This window comes from Parasteatoda tepidariorum, chromosome 5 (genome assembly GCF_982258835.1).
Source record: "Parasteatoda tepidariorum strain Cologne lab strain chromosome 5, Ptep-v5.0, whole genome shotgun sequence".
NCBI classification, from domain to species: domain Eukaryota; kingdom Metazoa; phylum Arthropoda; class Arachnida; order Araneae; family Theridiidae; genus Parasteatoda; species Parasteatoda tepidariorum.
Genome location: NC_141759.1, coordinates 98,206,136 through 98,213,390, shown reverse-complemented (window position 1 = coordinate 98,213,390; position 7,255 = coordinate 98,206,136). Strand labels below are relative to the sequence as shown.

Here is a 7,255-nt window from a genome sequence, read left to right as displayed (position 1 = left end):
ATCAAAATGCATACGTAAAATTTTTGAACCCCTAAAATTTTACAAAAATTAGGGACTCTACTTATACACCAGTAGTGAAGATGGACATTAATTGATCGAGAAATATTGGTGCATTATAATCGATGTGATAGACGTGAATAACTCTGTATGGACTTACCCCTTTCAAAAACTATTTTAATATGTTAGATACAATTAGTTTTCATTTTCTTTCATAGTATTTTTTTTCTCACATATTAAGGTTTTCTTCTAAAAAGCAATTCTTATGACCAGAAAAAAACACGAAAAACATAAGAAATCAAAATTTTTTTTCAAGAGTATTTCAAAAAATAAAACATAATGAAAATCTTTTTTAAAATATACCATGAATCTAGAACTTTTAAGATTCAAGGACATATAAGTTAGCAAGTAATAAGTTAGCAAGTCCCACTCACTCTGTAACGGTTTGAATGGAAAATTTTGAAGACTTCATTTTTTTTAATGTATCTTAAATTTTAAAAGCTTTTATCTTAGGTTTCTTCTTCCGTAAACGACGTATACTCCCAACATACCAGAAATTTGCTATCTTGTAAAAAGAAAAGGGATTGCCTTTAACACTTAGATGTTTGATAATTATTTTTAAAAATTTTATAGCTTAAAATAAGAACAGAAATGTAAGCATTGTGATTAATATATGAAATTAGAATTTCTTTTTATGTATGTAAATAAATTACGATAATTAAAACTTACATGGACCTTTATGATGTGAATAAAAGATAAACACAATAAATGTTTCTAAGTGATAAACAATCTAATCAAAACTAAAGGCATACTTACATTTGGTGAAATATAGGTTATGTCATCATTAGGTGTAGAAAAGCCATTCAAAGTCTGATACGTTTCGGAAAACACCAAATGAAACCGCATTATCCATATCCTTGATAGCTTCACTCACTAACCTATGTTGCTCTTGTATTTGGTCAATTTTAATCTAGAAGAAAAGAAAATAAACACGGAAAGTTAAGTAATTGTCTTCAACAAAAAATTAAGTATTTTAAAATATCAAGTTCGTCATTAAGTAGTTGAGTGAATTATCACTTTAACAGACAGACAAAAATTAAATTACTTATCCATATCCTTGATAGCTTCACTCATTAACCTGTGCCGTATTGTATTTGGTCTTTTATTTGATCAATTTTAATTTTGATCTGGACAAAAATACACAAACAAAGCAACTTTAATTGTTTTCAACAGAAAATCTACTAAGACGAATTAAGTTGTAAATATTTTAAGCTGCCAAGTTATTTTAACAAGTAGCTCATAGCTAAATTTACAAAAACATAATAATGCAGCAGAGGAAATAATTGAAAAGCATAACATAGGAATATGATAAGTACAATTTTCGTGAATAATCACTTTAGCAAATACACAAAAAATTAACATGCTTACATAAGTTTGAAATTTATTTTGAAAAAAATAATTAAATAGAAAAAGGATAAATAAGGCTGTGTTTATATCGTTTTTTTTCCTCCACAAAAAGCAAACTATAAAATGAGCTTTAAATTTATTTAAAAAATGAATAAATAAATAACAAATAAGTAGAGACAAGTAAAAAAGATTTATTGTGTTCTTTACAGTGGATAAATTTTAATGCTTCAAACTCAATCTTCAATAACCAAATAAGCAAAATGAAATGGAGAAAATATATGTGTTCGATTAAGCGAGAATGATGCATTTGTGTTTTAATGCATTGTTTTTAATTTACTACTGTTATCACATTAAAGAGGATTATTTGTATTTTATAATTACAAGTGTTTTCAAAAATAAGCTAAAATTTAACAAACAATATTAAGTAATATAAAATTATTTACTTGGCTTATCTAAAGGGTGCTACTTTGTAAAGAAGAAATCAAATTGAGTTTTGCTTGAATTGAGTTTGCTTTCCATTTGGGACTCTTCTTTCCTTAACTCATTCAATTCCACCCGCTTTTCATTCAGTTCCTTTTCTTGTATCTAAATAAGTATAAATTTAATTGTTCAAACATTTATATACTCTAAATTTAGCATCAATATATTAAAATAATTTCATTTAATTAATCTTAACAAATTAGAAGACTAAATATTTGACAAAATCAATTAAAAGTTTTAACAACAAACCTTTAATTCCATTTCTTGTTCATCTTCCTGTTTTTTCATAGCATCAATCTGTTAAGGAAAAAAAACATACATGATTAAAAAAATAGGATAGAACTGTGTCTTTTTAAAAAATTATATGTTTTAAAAATACCAATTCAGTTTATGGCATATAGTGCAAATAATAAAATGAGTCGAAATATATTTAAAAGAATAAATAAAGTTTTTTTTGTTGAATTATTTTGAAATAAGTAAAAACAGAACTTGAACTTCTTGATAATGAGCTAAAAACAAGGTGGCCACTCAAATCAGGTTTCAAATTACCCTGATTTTTCCAGGTTTTCCAGTAAGAATCTTAAAACTTCCAGGTCATCGTGTTTTCTTTTCCCATAAAGTGCAGGTGGGTACAAGAAAAGTGTCAATATTATACAGTATTTTATTTAAATGTAATTTTTTTAATATAACATCTTGAATAGATGTGAAGAAAATAATATGCTTAGCTTGTAATATTACTTTACTTGTAATATTACTTTCAGCGGATAAAAAAAGTGTTATAGTGTTAGTTTTGAAGTTAATGCACAAAATGTACCAAATAGCAAATACAGTGACACAAAATAAAATTTAAATTGCCTTCTATTTCCTGTTGTAATGGATGGATCAATGTGTATTATACAATTTTCCATCTTGTAAAAGTTAGTTGAAAAATCACTAATTTTAATTGTGCTTGGTGTATTAACAACAATATAAATAAAACTCGTATTTAAGCAATATTTCCTGAAATTTATTAATTTTAAAGATCCTGGAATTAAAAAACTGTCGCTGAATTTTTTTATCTTTAAATAGATACATTTTTCAAGCTCTAAGTAAAATGATTGATTTAAAATGTTCTAAATAAATTTAAATTGTTTCTCAAAAAATAAAAACTGAGTTGTTTACCTCGAAGAAAGTAACAAATTAAATTAAAATAAAAAATATATATAAAAACTTCTTGATCAATTTTAAGTTATTTATATTATAACTTAAAGCACAGCATAGTTAAACAAATTTTATTAGGTAACTGAGGTGAAATACATTATTGTAAATTAACCTAAAAGGAATATTTAGATGGTTTCTATTCATATATCATTTCATGAAGAAAAAGAAAAATAAGAAGGGGAAATAAATAAAAACAAATGTAATAAAAAGAGAAGCAGTGGTGTCTGTGGTAAAAACAATTAATTATTAATTTGCAATAAAAATACTTATTATTATCAAACTCTTGCTTTGAACAGAGTAATAATATAATTTTGTTAAATCTTAGTTGCGCAGCATGATTAATTATGCATCCTGGTAACAGCACGTAAAATATTATAAGTGCATGAGAATTTTTTTTTTGTAAATCAAAGTGTGAAAAGTTTCCACACATTTGTGCCTGTTAATAACCTGTTTTGTTACATTTCACTTTAATTATTATTTCTTCCATTTTCTATTATTAGTGTGAATTTTTTTTTAAAAAAACTGTACTTTGTTAGAGATTCACTTACCACAGTTAAAAATTTTAAATGATATTGCCCTTCATTTAATAGTCTGCAACTTAATGAAAACTGATATTAATGTATAACTCATTATTTCTAAATCTTCAATTTTTTACCTTGGAAATGATGCCTTATTCACTTAATATGAGGTTTAAACTTTTGGTCATCTGGTTGCCCAACTTGAAACCTGTACAGTGCAGAACAAAAATACAAGGTTTCGTTTTCCTTCTTTCGAATAAACAAATATAATTAATAAAAATTTCTATTCTCAGTTTATACATCATTAAACATGTTTTTCATACATTGCTTGGTTTTTGCCAGCTTTTTAGGGCAAAAGGAGAAACAGTTTAGGAAACATCTCTGGAATGTAAGCAACATATACCAACTTTCAACATTGTGATTAGTACACAGTTCGAATTTTTAAACAAAAATCAAATATTTACCAACAGAAACATTTAATGTTAACATCTAGTTGGTTCATAAAGGAATCTTTCTTTTCAATAAAACATGCTATGAAAGGTTAAAAGAAAATTCAGAAAATTAGCATCAATGCAACAATTGTAATGATTTTGCTATTAGCGATTCAAGAAATCCTATTATAGTTTAGCAGGGTAATAATGGAAAGAATTTTAATGAAAGCAATGTATTAGTAAGTTGATGATATTTCAACTGTTTGACAATAAATTTCAGTCTAAATAAAGTGGATATAACAGATGGTAAAGTAATTCAAATTAAGAAACAAATTCCAACTTTTCTTTAAAATTCCATGATTTTTCCAGGCTTTTATCCAAATTTCACCGACTTTCCCAGGTTTTTCCAGTATAAAATTAATTAACACCCCCATTAAAAATGTGCTCCTGCTTGCTTACAATAGAAGCAGACAACCGCAGACTTTTAGTCTGGAGTTCTCCTCAAAGTCACACAATAGATAGAGCGCAAAATAAATAAATAAATTTGTTATCAAGTTAACCAAGGAAGGTTAAACAACAATCTTTGACTGAGAAGAGTGTAATGCTTCCTCCTAATGATAGTGCACAGTAGGAAATCCTAATTTCAAGTTAATGTCATAAAATTTTACTGTCAGAATTTTAATCTTTCAAATTTTGCGCATTTTGTTTCGCCACGGCATTTGAATAGATATAGGCAAGGACTGTTTAGAATTTTTCTTTGTGTCCCAAGTTCACGGAGTTTATTTAAACTCTCTTTAGCACGTGCTGAAAACTACAAATTAGAAATTAGTCTACAGACGTTACATTTTGTTTAGAAAATATTTAGCGCAGGTAACTTAATAAAAATTTGCGTTAATTCTCCCACCAATTCAAAAAAAAGCTATACCTAAAATGTATAAACAATCAGAATTCTACTTCGTAAGCCCATTGTAATTACTCTCATTCCAACAAAAAGTAGAGGAAATTTTAGTTTTTTGTACTGCTTTTAACCTTTCTCTCCCCATTGTCAGAAAAAAATAAACAAATCACAAAGCTCTTTTTGTTCTTTTTGAATAGCTCAAAAATTTCTTTTGATGTTGTTGTTGTTGCTTATCCCCTTGGTCTAGAGCCCTAGACCAAGTCCAGAAGATCATGTCGCATCAGCAAGTCATAGACAGTCTCTCCATCACTCATCATGTCAACAATGATTATATCTAGGGATTGTATCAGAAATTTGAAGACTCTAGAAACCAAACTATCAGGGGTCTTATTTGTAACTTTGAACCAAAGTTACACGTTATTTGTATACAAAATGCGTTTGAAGTATTCAAAACATTAGTTAATTATGATATATTAGTAAGTTTGAGTATGAACTTTTTTCCATTTTTTTTAATCAGACATCGCTCGTAACCTCCCACCCACTTTGCCCGAAAGAATGAGCAAATCCCAAATAACTTTCAGACTTTAGGTGCTCTTCGTATATTTATTGAACGGCCTAAAAATTTATTGAAGCACCAGAATACAATTCTTACCAGAGCTATGATGAATCACACAATACTATTCACCTTCATAGAGACAACATCCTGGCCTATAAAATTCAAAATAATAAATTAGATATGCATAAAATATCAGACTTTTAAAATAATAATACATTTACAACGCATATGAATATGTGAACACTATTACTTCTTTGTTCGAAGAAACATTTTATTACTACACTGTATTACACTATTCTTACAATATTATTACAATACCCTATTCTTTCTAAAGTTGGCCCTCCTAAGTATAGGTATTAATTAATAGTGGACACCGGCTGCATGGAGACTAAATATATGGATATTAAACAATTGCTGCAACTCGCCACCTGACGCAACGTTTTCCAGCCAAATTTGCACCATGTGCTCCAAAATCATTGATTTCGACTTCATTTATTACTCAAGAACGATACTATTTTCACGGAAAATTTCATTGCCTGTATTGTTGTTGTTTCTAATTCTACTTGCCCATACCAGCAAGCCTGCTGGGTGAAACCAAGCGAATTTTAAAGCAGAGGGTGCGTTTGTTTTTCAGTGGCGCCTTCAATGGCCAAGAATTCTATTTCAGACACACACACGTCGCAGCCCGTTTAAAGGGTGAACCCATTCACTCATTCAACCACAGATCATAACTTTGGCCTGAACCAGAGAATAATCCAGCTGCAATTCATTTCCCCCAGAAGTTTGATTTGTTATGGAAACATGGAGGATTTTGTGACCGAACCGAGATAACATGCACCAGTCACCATTTACTAAACGGCGAGTCTTCGGCTGGCGAGGATCAAACTCGCGGCCACTTAAACATAGTCCCAAAGCTCTACCAAACAGGCTATCCTGGTCTCTGAAGAATTATTTCATTCTTGGATGTTACAAAATTACCAAATAAGATTTTATAATACGATTTGACGAATAAAAAAATTTTTTTTTTATCTAAAAACCGAGATTTACAGTGTTAAAGGTTTCGTTTAAGAATTAAAAAAAGCGATTTTCTTTATTAAAATTAAATTCTAAATTATTGTTTTTGACGGCGATTTTATTCAGGCTCATTTATAATATATATATATATATTTTTTACAGACTCCATCTTTTTTCGTTTTTTTCGAAAATTTTCGGCTTATAAGTTTTGTTTTAAGAATGAAGAATTATTTATTTTTCGTTTTGTATTTTTCACTAATTTTTTTAATCATTTTTAACGTTTTTTTTTCTTTTTTGAATAATGAAACTCTGAACAATTTTATTTTTCACTAGATCAGCATTTTAGGGGAATTGAATTTCGTTAAATTCACATCAAATTTTAATTTATGGATGGTAAAAAAGTCATGTAATGATATACATTGCGCCATATTAATCCCAATAATATCAGTTTTGTTTAGCGTCTAATAAACTTTACGATTCTAAACTAACACAAACTGTATCTACTGGTTTAAAAGATTAAGCCCTAAATTTTATGAGATGAAAACGTTATTTATGCTATGCTTTAATTTTTAACAAAATTTATTAAAAAGGTATAGAAATTTTTTTAAGCATTTTAGAAATGAATCGTGCAGTGCATATAATATTTTGAAAAATACTTTACATAACTAATGTAGATAGCTATTTTAACAGTTTTAAATTTCCAATTTTTGAAAAAGTGGCCCCTATAAAAACTGTCACTGGCTGGTCAATTTTT

The 7,255-nt window shown here is 28.1% G+C and overlaps 1 long non-coding RNA gene across 1 annotated transcript; it reads right to left on the bottom strand.

Moving 5' to 3' along the window:
* Positions 1 to 817: 817 nt before the first annotated feature.
* On the bottom strand, positions 818 to 6,339 carry LOC147809893 (uncharacterized). The gene is made up of 4 exons (XR_015433551.1): positions 5,584 to 6,339; positions 2,134 to 2,181; positions 1,848 to 1,989; positions 818 to 967 (listed from the first exon to the last, which is right to left on the bottom strand). It is a non-coding gene; the product is annotated as an uncharacterized LOC147809893 (long non-coding RNA).
* Between the last annotated feature and the right edge of the window lie 916 nt (positions 6,340 to 7,255).